Genomic DNA, 15,807 nt, shown 5'->3' on the forward strand with positions numbered 1-15,807 from the left:
TGAAGGAGTTTCATTTCAGAGAACAAGCAGGAGTTACGGCAAGGCCAGCCTGGGAGGTAGGCAGGACGGGGCTGGGCTGGGGAGGGCCCTGGCTGGCATGTTACGTGGAGTCGACTTCATCATGGGTAATAGGAGCCACCGAAGGCTTTCCGTCAAGGTCTGACATAGTCAGACTGGTGTTTTAGACAAACTGTGGTGGTTGTTGAGGATGGACTGGAGGGGGAGACATCAGATCAGTTCTGAGGGTATTCAAATACTTCCTGGAGCCTGAGGTAAGATAATGCCGTCAGGGCCCAAGAAAAGATGGACTTGGGAAATATTTTGGAAGGATCACCGACAAAACTTAGGAAATGCTCTGCTGCTGCCTGAGTCCTTCTGTCTCCAAGCCATCCTTTTTTTCCAAACCATTTTAAATCTTCCACAGGCTGTGTATGGTCCCGCTATGTGCCAGGCACTATACCACATGATTGACCTTCATGATGTGAGTGTTAATAACTCCTGTTTGGCAGAAGAGGTCACTGAGAATCAGTGAGGTTAGGTCTAATAAGACCCAGTGAGTAGGAGGAATTCACATCTAGGCAGTCTAATTCCAAAACCTGTGCAATTAACCAAAATGACTCTCCCCCTTTCTACACTCATTCATACTGTCCTCCTCTACTGCTGATATTCCCCCAGGTCCTCCAGGTACCAAAGTGCCCTCCCTGGTCTCCTCTGCCTCGCCCCACCCCATCCTCCTTTTTCACAGCTGCCTCCTGGCATTGCCTACTCGGATGCTTTTCCATTGAGCACCTCCTTGAGCTACCCACTTTATTCAACAGCACACATTTTATTTTGTGAATAGGAAATATACATACAAGGTAAGGAATTCAAATACTTCATTAAAATACAATAAAAAGCAAGTACTCTTCCAGGTCCTTTCTCCAGGAGCAGCTACTGTTACCAATTTGTGAAATGCTTCTGAAAAGATATATAAGACATATAGAACCATAAATAGATGCATGCCCTTCAGGCTGCCCATGGGAAGATTTCTCCAACTCCTGTGTTCGCTGCTGTCTTCTTCTTCTGGATTCCTCCTATTTATCCACAGAGCAGTGCCCCGGACTTGAGCATACAATTAACCTCAAGTTGTTTCATACATATTAGCCTTGTCTCCTTGAGGGCAATGGCTGTTACACACACATCAGAATGTTAGACACACAGTAGTTGTTCAATAAATACCTGCTGATTAATTAAACCTCCTCGAATTAACTTCACGCTAGCTTAAATGGTGTATTTCATGCAAACCTTTAATAGAACCCATTCACAAGCTTTTTACATGGTTACTTTTGCAATAGCTATCTACTTAATTGGTCATCAATCTCTTTTTAGAACTCCAAGTACAAGTAGCCAGAAAAAAAAAAATTATTATGGATGATGACATTACGGTGAATGCAGTCATTTAAAAACCTAAATCTCAAGACACTCAAGTATCACAGAGGTAGTCATGCAACACAAATTTCAATTCCACTCTGAGAAGCCTGGGTTGTCAATACTGGGGAAAAGGGAGTACAGATTCCTCCTGCGGTGCCCCAACAGGGGTATTATTTCTGCCATGTCTACCCATTTACTCTTGGCTATACACTCAGACTAAATTTTAAATTTTAGATGTTGGCTCCATTACATTCACGATATTGCATTCAAAGGAGACCACCAGGCTCACTTACCTACTCTTCAAGGGAACGGATCTCAGATAATCTGTCAAGGAAAGACCAGTTGCTTCTTTTCCCTGCAACTCAATGCTGTTCGCATTGAGTAATGCTCTAAAACTACAATTTCCTCCCCTAATTTGGGATCTCTTATGCTAAATTCCCTTCTTTTGTTCTCTTGACAGTTTCTAGTCATGGTTTAGAGTCTGCATTCAGGGTAGTAATTTTTGATACTTATTTTTAGTGACAGCAAAAATTCTATGAAAGGGTTCAAGTGAATGCCTTGCCCTGTGCATTTTACAAGCCCAAAGAAAATTACATTTCAGAGAAGGTACATATCCAATTACTAGGAAATGAGTTACAACAAAGTGGCCATAAGAGGCGGTGTAATAAAGACAGCCTCAATTAAAAGTCACACAGCAAAGCGAAAAAGAGACACAATGCGATGCACATTAATGGCTTATTCAGAAGCTAAATACAAGAGTGGGTGGTAGAAACATGAAGTTCCTTTCATGTGCAAGTTCATGAATCACTCTATTTCACAGGAGGTAAAGTAGGAAAGGGTGAGGGTCTCTGCTGAGATGGGTAAAAAGCAGTAGTTAGAATTCAAGGAGTAAAACAACTCTCAGCCACCTTGCGAAAAATTATTCCAGACAGTTCTTACCAACTTTAATCCGTTTTAAAAGCAACACCGGGAGACGAATGAAGCGCAAGTGAGCACAGGCACACACTCATACCCACGTTTTGGTTCTGTAAATACTATTGTGCTGCTGAAGGACGGGGGTCCTGCCTTCATGGAACCTTTGGGGAGTAGACACCTGATTACGTTGCCGTGGTGTGACCTCCAGAGCAGAGCCGGCAAAGTGCTTAAAAGTCAGCGGAGGAGATCTAATAGCCGGAGGTAGTGGTGGGAGTCGAAGAGAGAGGGAGGCAGGAGAAAGAGGAACAGGCTGTCTCACGAATGCAATGTAGTGAGGCTGAAACTTGCTGGCCGTGTGAGCCTATGTGGGCGTGAGGGTGTGGGTATGTGTACACAGCAGGCAAGCACAGCTGGCGTGAACAGTAGGGGATGTCTATCGGCTTGCAAAGATCCGTCAATCCCTCAAAGAATCTGGAAGTCAGGAACTTCAGAAAGCCTCTAAACCAGCACAGTGGCATGATGGCATTTGCCTTAAAGACAACCAGGAGGCACCAGTGTAGAGGATGACGTGGTAGGTGAGCCCCCGTGGTAGGTGACGGGGCTCAGAATGAGGGGAGGGCCAATGCGGGGGAGAAAGGGAGTGAACATCTGAGGAATGTTAACGATAGAGGACCAACCGGCCCAGTGACTGATGAATATGAGGAGCAAGGAGGAAAGAACACAAGATGACTCCCAGACGTCATGTCCGGGGGGAGGATGGAGCCACTCACAGGAGAGGAGATAAACCAGGAGGAGCATGTCGAGCGATACTACACATGAGCAAAATGAAGAGCATCTTCTTTAAAGAAGAACGGGCTGGGTGACTTTCTGCCTATCAGACATTAAAGTGTATTACAAATCTATACTAATTAGAACCATGTATCGGGGAGAGAGGAAATGAGGAGTTGGTGTTTAACAGGTACAGAGTTTCTATGTGAGATGATAAAAAGACCTGGGAAAGGACAATGGTAATGGCTGCACAATATTGTGAATGTCCTGAAATGTACACTTAAAAATGGTTAGAACGACCGGAGTGCCAGGGTGGCTCCGTCGGTTGAGCGTCCGACTTCGGCTCAGGTCATGATCTCACCGCTCGTGAGTTCGAGCCCCCCATCGGGCTCTGTGCTGACAGCTGGAGCCTGCTTCTGCTTCTGTGTCTCCCTTTCTCTCTGCCCCTAACCCACTCGCATTCTGTCTCTGTCTCTCTCAAAAATAAATAAACAGTAAAATAATTTTAAAAAATGGTTAGAATGATTAAAAAACCCAGCCACCACGTAACAAAGGTGTGGGGAGCACATGTATGTCAATGAAAAGGAACAGACAGATTTAAAGCAGATCCCGGTATACGGAAGAATCCAGGAGACAAAGGAAGGGTATATCTACTGAAGTGACACAGGGTGAAATTAGCTAACTCCTTTGAAAAATTCAATGTAGATACATTGCACAAACATCAAAATGAACTCTAGTTTGATAAGCATAACACGTAAATAATGAGCATAAAATACCTATAAAACCATTTTATGTGAATATGGATCTATGGATAGGAACGAACTTTCAAAGCATAAAAGCAACGTAAGAAAGAAATTATAAAGAAATGTTTATCATGAGAAAGAATTATCAAGAAAAATACCAACAAATTTTCATGTTCAAAAAGAGTTAATGTTAAAAGAATTCAAATATAAGTCAGAACTGTAACGGATTTGACATGAATATGAAAAAAGTTAATATTATTCCACGAAGAACACATAGAAATCAATAAAAAGGTCACTAAGATCCAAATAAAAAAAAGAGACAAAAGATGTGATGGAATAGCACAGTAAGGAACAAATATAAATATCCCAGAAGTATATGAAAAACTTTTCAGCATCACACATAATCATAGAACTGCAGAACAGAGCAATGAGATGTGATTCCCATATTAAATTAAGAGCTGACCAATGCTCACAAGCACTCTGCAGAACATGTACGTGCCTAGGTTCCATAGGCAGGAGATCAATCGAGTACTGCTTTTCCAGGGAGCTCCCTGGTGACTTGTAGCAAGAGCCTTAAACATGTTCCAAACCCTTGATCCAGTAATTGCATTGTTGAGATCGCACCTAAAGAAATATTTGGAAATGCAGCCAAGATTTTTGCATATCATCACAGTCTCTCTCTTCTTTTACCGGCTTAAAGATAAAGAACTTGTCGATAATTCTTTCATTCGTAACACTTTTCCCCATTATTCCTCTATATAATTCCTTCTTTTCCTTCAGGTGTCCTTGAACCCCGAGCACACTGCTATCCCTGCTCTACATTAACTTAGGATCCTGCAGCCCCCCCCTTGATGTCACTCATTATGCTGGTATTGTTGCCCTCCGTCTGGATGTCTTGTCTCGATGATAAGTTCCATGAAGGTCTTCTTCTCTCTGATATATCCATCACCCAACAGAGCCCCAAATGCAAATACATAGTATTTGTTGAATGAATGCATGGGTGAATGAATGATTACTGAGAAATAGACTGTAATCAATTTTACTTTTCTTTTCTCCCTAAGAGTCCACAATTATCTTATGTGACTTTTTATTTTTTCTTTTTGGGGGGAGAGAGAGAGAGAGAGAGAGAGAGAGAGAGAGAGAGAGAGAGAGAGAACATGAGCAGGATGAAAGAAAGGGAGAGAGGAAGAGGCAGAGGGAGAGGGAGAGGGAGAGAGAAAGAGCGAGAGTGAGAGCAAGAGAATCCCAAGCAGGCTCCACACTCAGTACGGACGCCAACCCAGGGCTCAATCCCATAACCCTGGGATCACTACTTGAGCCAAATTCCAGAGTCAGATGCTTAACTGACTGAGCCACCCAGGTGCCCTTTATGTGACTTTTTAATTCCAAATAACTACAATCAAAGTTATTTAAAACAGCATCCTTTCATACAGTTCACCTAGTACCTTATAGGTCAATACTCTATAAATCAACTGTGAAATACTGCATAGGATTTAAAACTAATAAAAACATCTGCTTCATACTTGTTCTTAATTTTTCCGTAGGGGAAAAATGAAAACAAATTCAACCACCTTGCAGCTTGTGAGCTGGCTTCCCATGAAATAAGCAGTTCAAGTTGTGTCTACTCTGTGACCTTTACTCTGTCCCCAGAATCCACAGGTTCTTAGGAATGTCCAACCTTAGAACCTTCATGCTATAGCTTCCAGGCCGTAGCTGCTGCTCTGAGAATTTCCTGGATGTGACTCTTGGATTGTGAGATCTAAGGAATTCTTTATTACTACTGAAGTACACACACACTCTGACAGGTTAAAACACACCCTGTAAATAAGCAATGTGGATAAAAAAAAAAGTGCTTATACTCTTTCTCTGAAGTCTGATTAAAAATAGTAAACACTATCCTTCTTCTCTGAGCAGTAGCGATAGGCCTGGTGATTTTACTGCCTGAACCAATCACTGATTTAAAAAAAAAAAAAGTGGTGAATTTACTGGTCTATTTAGAGGTCCTGACCCTCTCTGAGCACTTCCCGCACAACTTCTTTTAAAAAGAGAGAGGGCTTTCTTGGGGCGCCTGGGTGGCTTGGTTGGTTAAGCGTCCGACTTCAGCTCAGGTCATGATCTCACAGTCTGTGAGTTCGAGCCCCGCGTCGGGCTCTGTGCTGACAGCTCGGAGCCTGGAGCCTGTTTCAGATTCTGTGTCTCCCTCTCTCTCTGCCCCTCCCCTGTTCATGCCCTGTCTCTCTCTGTCTCAAAAATAAATAAACGTTAAAAAAAATTTTTTTTTAAATAAATAAAAAGAGAGAGGGCTTTCTTGAAAGTGGCGGGAGAGACAGTGGTGACCCCCTCCTTCCACCTTTTTCCTGCTTATTCCTCCTTCACAAAGTCGGAACCTGGTGAATGTCCCCATAACCCAACCACTCCTAAAATTCCTTTCAGTGCCCTGTAATGCTAATTTTACTGAAAATTAAAAACCCACGCATTTTTGCTAAAACAGTGTTCCATCAGTTTTAACATGTTACACATTAATGTTATACTACAGAATATCATGTTAAGTGAAAAAAGTCGGTTTAGAGAAAGACAAACACCGTATGATTTCACTCATATGTGGGATTTAAGAAAGTAAACAATCATAGGGGAGAAAAGAGGGAGGCAAACCAAGAAACAGACTCTTAACTCTAGAAAACAAACCCATGGTTACCAGAGGGGAGTGGGGGTGGGTGGGTGACATAGGTGACAGGGATTAAAGAGGGCACTTGTTTTGACGAGCACCGGCCGTTACTTGCAAGTGCTGAATCACTAGATTGTACATCTGAAACTAATATTACACTGTATGTTAACTGGAATTTAAATAAAACCTAAAAAGAGAGTGCTAGTGTCATTAAAAGTAACTTAGTGTACTATGCGAGATTTTGGTTTCTTTTTTTAATTAGTCTGGACTACTAATTATGTGTAATATTGAATGTTAATTGAGGGTCTATCTTGCCTGAGAGAGGTTATTAACAATTTTTTAAATTTTTTTTTTTAACGTTTATTTATTTTTAAGACAGAGAGAGACAGAGCATGAACAGGGGAGGGTCAGAGAGAGAGGGAGACACAGAATCGGAAGCAGGCTCCAGGCTCCGAGCCATCAGCCCAGAGCCTGACGCGGGGCTCGAACTCACGGACCGCGAGATCGTGACCTGGCTGAAGTCGGACGCTTAACCGACTGCGCCACCCAGGCGCCCCGGTTATTAACAATTTTTTAAAAAAGAAACAGAGAAAAACAATGTGTGTTTGTATGACAGTCCCTATTCTAAGAATGCTGTTAAGTCTAAAAGGGCATATTTACAAGTTACCTTGTTACTATCTTTTGAATATTCAAAGTGAGCTGGTCATAAAGTCTCCTATCCAGCAGCAGCACTGGGACCTGTCTTGGGACATTCAGCACTCACAGGGCATGCACCCCGTGGGAAGAAGGTAACGACGGTGTTCATAATGCTCTTTGACATCAGTACTCGATAAACAGAATTAAGCACAACTTCCTCGCAGAGTTGAATGTGGCAAATTAAAGTAGTTTAAAAAAAAAAAAGAGAGAAACGATCTAACCTGTCTAAAATTTTATTTGTTTACATTTTGGGTATCTGTAATGAAAGGAGTGTCTTTCAGACTAAATCAAGGTGATTCTAAAGGTTTGCACACCAGAGCTGATTTGTTAGTTCACCTAAGTTCTTTTAGGAAGTTTTGATGTGTAACGCTTATATTCTTAGTTCAGGATCAGGGAGATCAATGTTCATCCAGTGTTCCCAAGTGATGATCAAATAAATTATTTTAAAAATAGAATGAAAAATATGACCAACCCTTCAGTGCTCTCTCTCTCACTGAGGAAAGGTCTCAGTATTCTTTTTCTCCTCAAAACTAAACAGACAATAGTCACCCCAATTTAAAAAGTATGTCAGGGAGAATAGCAGCCTCTGGTTGGGTGGGCCCAACCACACCGAACAATCAAGAGATGGAGAAAGTGGGCACTGGAACACATATTTAATAGTGTTCCTTTTGTACAATCCTGTGGAATGGACAGACTTTTGACACTGGATCAGGGGTGTGTCCCTAGACCTTCCTGATCACCAGATTTGCCAAGGAAATGGATACATTTATCTCCCCATCGATGCAGCAAAGTAAAAGAAACTCATCTTGAGGAGGGCCATGATGTGACAAGGTAGAAAGGAGGGGAGACAAGGAGCAGTGAGAAAATGCTGCAGAGGGGCCGGCTTTTCTCACCAATGAGATTTAGTAGGCAGGGGCTTCCTGGAGCAGCCTGTGGTTACCACACACGGTCTACGTAGGGTTCATGACCGGTGTTTCAGGAAGATGATGGTAACATACTCTTTCACCTTAAGATTTTGTAACAGTTAATTTTTTTTAAATAATGTTTATTTATTTGTGTGAGAGAGAGACAGAGACACAGAGAGAGAGACAAAGAATGAGTGGGGAGGAGCAGAGAAAGAGGGGGGCACAGAATCCAAAGCAGGCACCAGGCTCTGAGCTGTCAGCATGGAGCCCGATGCAGGGCTCGAACTTGTGAAGTGCGAGATCATGACCTGGGCTGAAAAGTCAGATGCCCAATCGACTGAGCCACCCAGGTGCCCCAAGATTTTGTAACAGTCTTAAAAGTTCCTTTGCTAATGGTACATCACAGGTTCAAAGATATAATTTGACATAATTATAATTTAGGAATATATTTTTACTTCTTTAAAATATTAAGAGATATTAGTTTTTATAGATATAAACACCTGTCTTAGATATTCAAATAATATTAATATCCTTTTAATACTTTGCATTAAAAGAGAATTAAAACAATATGTCAGGTAGAAGAACAGAAGAATATAGATGAATATGTTTATAGAAATGAAAAGACAAATAAACGTGTGGTCTGTCCACAATGAAAATACATGAAGTTAAGTTATATTTATGTGTAGATCATATGTATATACTTAAAATATATGATTATGTACATAAAAATATATTGTTATGCATTTTAAAATAAAAGTATATATATATATTTTTAATTAAAGTCTATACTTTTTTTTTGAATGTCATAAACTACATTTAGTTGTAGTTGACTCCCTCTACTGGCTAAAAAGGATACTTTTTGTGAAAACATGTTTGTCAAGATTTTGACACATGAAATAACCACGATTTGCAGAATCTGACAAATTCACAACATGACCATGCAACATGATTTTTTTAACCAGAGGGAAGTTAATATAAAATAAAGATAACATACCATCATGAATTAGAACAAAATGAAAAATAAGAAAAAAATTCCCAGGACATTTACTATAAAGAAAGGGAAACACTCAAAGTATTCTGAAACAAGTTTTTATCCAAATATCTGATAATCATATTGAAGGACAAATAACTTTTTTTCAATGATTGAAAAAGAAACCATATCAGGATCTGATCAGATCTGTGAGGAAAATATTTTTTGTTCCCTGTGTTTTTAATCAATGATTTGAAAGGTTTTTCAAGTATATTTATAAAATTGTCAATAACTCAGAAGGAGGAGAAAACACTCATGTACTGTTGGTGAACAGACTCAGAACTCAAAATGAACCTTACAGGGTGGTACCGTTGACTAAAGTTAACTGTTTATCTATAGTCCCCGAACTAAAAAGCACTGAAAAAGGAAAGTTGCTGATTCTGCCCTTTTGATGGCAAAATCAGACCTGAGAGGAGGTTACAAAAATCTTTATCAGCCCCACTTGGTGTGAATATCCATACTTTTCACTGCAGAAGCATTACATTAGTATGTCTGATAACCAGAAGCTGTTCCAGGATAATCCCGGGCAGGGCAGTGGGCCTATTTTGTAACTTACAGGTCATACAGAGGCTATTGCATTACCTTCTAAAGGCTGATAGTTCAAAAACACATCTGGTTTACGGATTTCCGATAAGGGACTGTGAAACTACGACAAAAGTAAACTAAAAGGGGTAAATGCCAGTATGCACGTGGAACCAAAAATTCAATGGCATGAATGCAGGAGATGTAATAAAGATTTAACAGCATATTTAATAAAAGGAGACGGGCTACTTTATAGTGAGCTGCTATATTTTGAATACGTGCTGCTTGCCCAGCCCCTTGTTAGTCATTTTATATAAAGCATCTCTAATTTTGCAATAGTTTTGTAAAATAAAAATATTACTCCCATTTTATAAATGAGAATCTGAGGCTAAGCGTGGCCAAATGACGTATGCCAACACCACAGCTATTACATGGCAGGACCGGGAGTTGGCTCCATTTCTTCCTGACTTTGAAAGTAGCACCGTTATAACTACACCGCTACCCAGAACAGGACAGGGAAGGGACTTAAATCTAAATCATGTTGAGGATATTGGCAGGAGCTGGGAAAGTGCTGTCAGGAAACAGTATCTGTTGGGCTTAGAGTGGGGAGTGGGAATTAGAGGCACAATGGCTATCCTCAAATATGAGACTTTTATGTGGAAAAAAAACAACAACTTTTTTCCTAATGGGAGTGAAAGGGATTCAGATTTTCGCTCCAGAGAAGGAGGACTTTTGTAATTTTCAGACACTATGAGCTTCACAAAGGCAGGGGTATTGGTCTGTGTTGTTCACCCATGTACCTAAGTGACCAGAACACCGCCCGTTAAAGAGTCATTATTCGGTAAATATCTGGGAGATGAACGGATGAGCTGAAAGAAACGAGGAGTCCTAGTGGGGAGTCTGGGCCCTGCAAGGGCCGGCCCACTAGTTAATTACTTGCCTACCTTCCAGACAGCATTGTGTAACTCTTTACTTTGTCTGCTACCACTAGGGTGAGCTCTTTACAGCAAGGATTCTTTTAGCCTCAGTCTCTAGGCCTGTGCTGCCTCAGAATGGATGTTCAACACAGGCTGGTTGAGACTATGTAAACGACTGATACATCATGGTTACTCAGACTCGCTATACAGCACATTGCATTTGAGTAAAAAAAAAAAAATCTTGCCTCAGAACGCGCACATAGTATCATTTCTTCGTGTACCACAGAAGGGCTTGTTCGTACCTGAGTCCACAGTAGAAGTAGAGTTGAGTCCTAAGATTTTACCTCTTGGTCTGTAAATATAAATTTGGATAACCCAGGGCTCAGAAATGACAGCATCGCCATCTAAAGATGAACCTGTTAGAGTACTAATTCTGAACAGTTACAACTAGACATGGCTCTTTAAAAATGAGAGAAAAATCCAATAAACCTAAGACAGATATGATGATTGTTCTGGGTATATAATGGTTATAATGCAGATCATTCATATACACAACTTTCTAGGGGTTTTTTTTTTGTATAAAATTTTAATTTTAGAATAGTTTTAGATTTATTAAAAAATAATAAAGATAGTACAGAGATTTCAATATACTCCACACCCACTCTTTCCCCTTTTAATAACATTTAACCATGAATGTGGTATGTTTGTCAGAATTAGTGAGTAAATACTGATATGCTATTATTAACTCAAGGGGGTTTTAGTCGGACTTCTGTAGTTTCTACCTGATGTCCTTTTACTGTTCCAAGACCTCATCCAGGATAACATATTGCATTTAGTGGTCCTGTCTCCTTAGGCATCTCTTGGCTGTGACACTTTTCTCTGACTTTCCTTGGTTTTGATAAACTTGATAGTTTCGAGGAGTACTGGTCAGGTATTTTATAGAATATCCCTTGACTGGGACTTCTCTGATGTTTTTCTCACAATTAGATTGGGGTTCTATATTAGCGGGAGGAAGATCAAAGCATATCATATCAATATATCACGTGAAGGATGCATACTAGTAACATGACTTGTCAATGCGGATCATCATGTGACTGAGGTAGTATCTGTCAGCTTTCTCGGCCGTGAACTTACTCTTTTTCCCTCCTTGCCATACTGCGGTCTTTGGAAAGCAGTCACTATAAGTAGGCCACACTTAAGGAGTGGGAGTTATGTTCCACCTCTCTAGAGTGTTTTTAAAAGTAAAAGAGAGTAGAGTTATGTCTTAAGAGAGAAAAGAAATAGATAAACAAAATGCAGTCTGCTCTTTGGGAGATTATAAACTAGCTGTGGGAACTCTTAGAATAATAAATAGTCTCTTAAGGAAACAGTGGAGCTTTACTAAGACTTTTCCAGCTGAGAAGGACTCTATGATTTTCCTTTTCATGCGAAACACATAGGTCAGCTATTCTGCTTTTCTCGTCTTTTGCAAATCTATCTTATTCTTGAAGGAAGTTAATATTTATTTGTTAAAACATATTACCAAGGCACACGGGAGTGTTACTTCTAAATCCTATCAATTGGTTTCCAAACCTTTGTATCAACTTCCTCACATCTATAAACAAGATGGAGAGAAACCAATGCGCTTACCTTGAAAATTTACTGTTGCTATAACCCCTGAGTTAATGACCCCAAACACAAAGAAGAAATTCAACCCAGTCCCTCTGTCATACACTTTGCAAGACCTTATGATTAAAGAGAATCTTAACATAAATAATGCACGATCAATAACATAGTTCACCAAATTGCATTTAAAATATTCATGCCATTCTTTTAAAGAATAAAACCACAAATTGCAATTCAGATGGAGTCTTCTGAAGGGGAAGGAATACAATACGTGAATATTTCTGAATATCTTTGAAATGAATCTATGGAAGAATCTTCCATACGTTTCCACCTTTCTGGATCAATGCAGCATGTTTTATGATGGTAGTACAAAGCACAAGTGTTTCTGAAAATACGAGATAATATGGTATGTTTAGCTCAGATATGGTACATTCGTCTTCAAGTAATCTGTCGTGACTTCATAGAGGATATCTTTCCCTTCATTCTTCAAACACAGCGATGTAATTTACTAGACCAATATAGAAATAGCTTTGGGTATTGATTTAGGGCTCGGATGGGTAACCTGCTTGGGAGCATGTTTGCTCTGATTCCTGCTTTAAGGAACAGTATTTTCAAAATGTTTGGTTAAAAATGTTTTTAATAGGAAAATAATGAGAACACAGGATTTTAATAAAGGGTATTCCTAAAAGCTTCCATTTAGAAATGAAAAGCAAACTCTCTAAAAATGGATTTAACATTGATGCATCTCAGTTGTCATTAAATACATGTGTCTGGGATATATAATTTTGTAAATGTTCATACAAAAAATCTAGAGATTGCTATCATTAAATCATCAAGAAAGATTTCTGAGAATGGTAAATTTTACCTCAATGGAGATCAACAAAGGGTCTTGACATCAAGAAAATTAAATTTTGCCTACGTCTTGAAATACACTGATAAAACACAATTCACTATGCTCTTAGATATTAAAAAGCCTAAAAATATGGTAGGCATAACACATATTTATATTCAACATTGAGATTTTTCTTGGTAGAATAATTGAGTTCACACTGATCCAGACCTTGGTAAATTGATGCGTCTTATAAACTGAACAACTATAAATCCAAGGGCACGAAAACACAAATCTTGGCTAAAATAAAAATCCACCTGCCAAAAATATCCTTTTGGAACTTAGAATTGGCCTGTTTAGGTCTGCCACGATGCGTTATATGTGAGAATGCACGACTAATAGCATTACTAGTTTATAGACCGAGTTTGAATAACATGGTTATGCACTGAGTTGTGCACAACACTGAGCCATAGATCCTCAACGGGTAAATCAAACCTGGCCCACTATCTGGCATGATCAGAAAGACTCCCAAGTGGTTTAGGACTAGTATCATTTTTAAAGATTCATATTCATGGGAAATTGCCATATCAGTGAAATATCAGCTGAATTCAGTTATCTCGGAATTGTAGTTTACTTTTTATGTTAGTGGCAAATATTTTTTACGTTTTTTTTTTTTGATTTTTAATGTGGGTGCATTGAAACCTTGAAATTTTATGCAATTAAATTTAATAAATAAATTCTTCTGGGATACCTTTCAATTTTGAAATTTAATTTTGAGAGAACCCAAGATATATATACAGCTCAATTATGCTTCACAATTATTTAGGCATGAACAAATAGCGCCAAGCATAGGCAAAAGGACAGTAAAGTGATTGAGAAATGCAGTGAGTTACAATAACGTGCTTTTACAGACAATGAGTTCCAATTACAGTTTCACCCCTTGCTATTAGGTGAGCTGGGGTAAATCACTTAACTCCTAAAACACAGTTGCATCATCTGTAAAATATCTGTCTGCTACAGTTCTTAGGATTAAATCAGATGATAACATGTGAAAAGTCCTTGACCGTATACTCAGCACTCATTTTGCGGTCCTACCACTTACCAACATGAGTCTGAGTTTTGCCTGTCTTAACTTCTATGTCCAGTGCTCACTGAGGGCAGTCTTCTTCATCTCTCTCTATACATTCCTAGGACTCTATCAGCAGATTAGTTATGTCCAAAAAAATGGTGGCTAAAGCACGATGAGTGATCACTGCCTCTTCAAAAAGTTGAAAGTACTTTCACAGACTGCTTCTCTTATCTTTATAGTAAGCTTTTGAGGCAGAAAAGACAGAAAATAAAGCAGCAGCTTATTTTATCTTCCAATGACATAACCTAATGCCCTTCTGTCGGAAATTTCCTTCCCTAATTTTTGTCTTTGTCACAGTCCGCTCTTTAACTTCCTTAAAGTGGGATGGGGCAGTAGATCTACTCACAGCCAATGCAGAAAATAGCTAAGAAATGGAGAGCAGGAATTACTTCTAATGATTCCAATGTCTAGCAAGTGGTCCTGTTCCTCAAAACACAATCATTGATCACCTACTATGTGCCAGGTAGTGTGCTAGGTACTGAGGATACAATGATAAGTAAAGCAATCTCTATTCATGGAATTTAACATTTAAGAATGATTGCACTAAGATGAACTGTAGTCTGCCTGAGCACATCTGAGAGTACTTGTCAAAACATATTTATTCTTAAACAAATACACTTTATTTTTTTTTTAATTTTTTTTTAACGTTTATTTATTTTTGAGACAGAGAGAGACAGAGCATGAACGGGGGAGGGTCACAGAGAGAGGGAGACACAGAATCTGAAACAGGCTCCAGGCTCTGAGCGGTCAGCACAGAGCCCGACGCGGGGCTCGAACCCACGGACCATGAGATCATGACCTGAGCCGAAGTCGGACGCTTAACCGACCGAGCCACCCAGGCACCCCATTAAACAAATACACTTTAAAAAGGGGGGGGGGGCAGTTCCTGGGTTGTTCAATCGGTTAAGCGCCTGACTGTTGATTTCTGCTCAGGTCACGATCTCACGGTTCATGGGATCGAGCCCCGTGTTGGGCTCTGTGCTGACAGTGAGAAGACTGCTTGGGATTCTCTGTCTCTCCCTCCTTCTTACCCCTCCCCTGTACTTTCTCTCTCTCTCGAAATAAATAACTTCAACACACACACACACACACATACACACACACACACAAACACACACACACACACACACACACACACACACACACACACACACCACAGCCTCCTGGGTTTTCCCCCAGAGCAATGGACCTGGAATTTCTGGATATCAGGCCCAGAAGCCAGAAGACTTGTCTCCTGAGCCCCCCACTCTCAGAGCATTGCCCAGTCTCTGCTACTCATCTGAACTATTCTCTATTCATCATTACCCTCCCTGCTCACCTTCAAGTTCCACTCCAAAGCTACCTCCTGTAGGAACCTCGCCTGATGCTCACTCTCCCACAGTTACAGAATTAATTCCTTCTTTCTCTGTTTACCTTGCACTCATTTCTACCAATGACAATGGTATATGCTGTTGTGTAGTTGATTGGTTTATGTCTACTTCCCTTCCTGGTCAGGGACTCTCAGCAGAAACTCCCCCCCATTCACCTCTGCATCTTGGTACCTACACAGAGCCTGTATGTGGAGGATGGTCAGGAAAAATTTGCTAAATCATAAATAAAAAAAAAATTTAAAGTTCCCTGATAAAGTTGAGAATTTCCTTAGTCAGAGATAGGTAGAGGGGTAAAAAATTCAT

At 40.0% G+C, this 15,807-nt stretch overlaps 1 protein-coding gene across 2 annotated transcripts in view; it reads right to left on the reverse strand.

The window, feature by feature from the left end:
• GRIP1 (glutamate receptor interacting protein 1) overlaps positions 1–15,807 on the reverse strand; it is a 682,693-nt gene that overhangs the window by 298,304 nt on the left and 368,582 nt on the right. The gene's annotated exons all lie outside the window — the stretch shown is intronic.

The sequence above is a fragment of the Panthera tigris genome, chromosome B4 (genome assembly GCF_018350195.1).
Source record: "Panthera tigris isolate Pti1 chromosome B4, P.tigris_Pti1_mat1.1, whole genome shotgun sequence".
In the NCBI taxonomy this organism is placed as follows: Eukaryota; Metazoa; Chordata; class Mammalia; order Carnivora; family Felidae; genus Panthera; species Panthera tigris.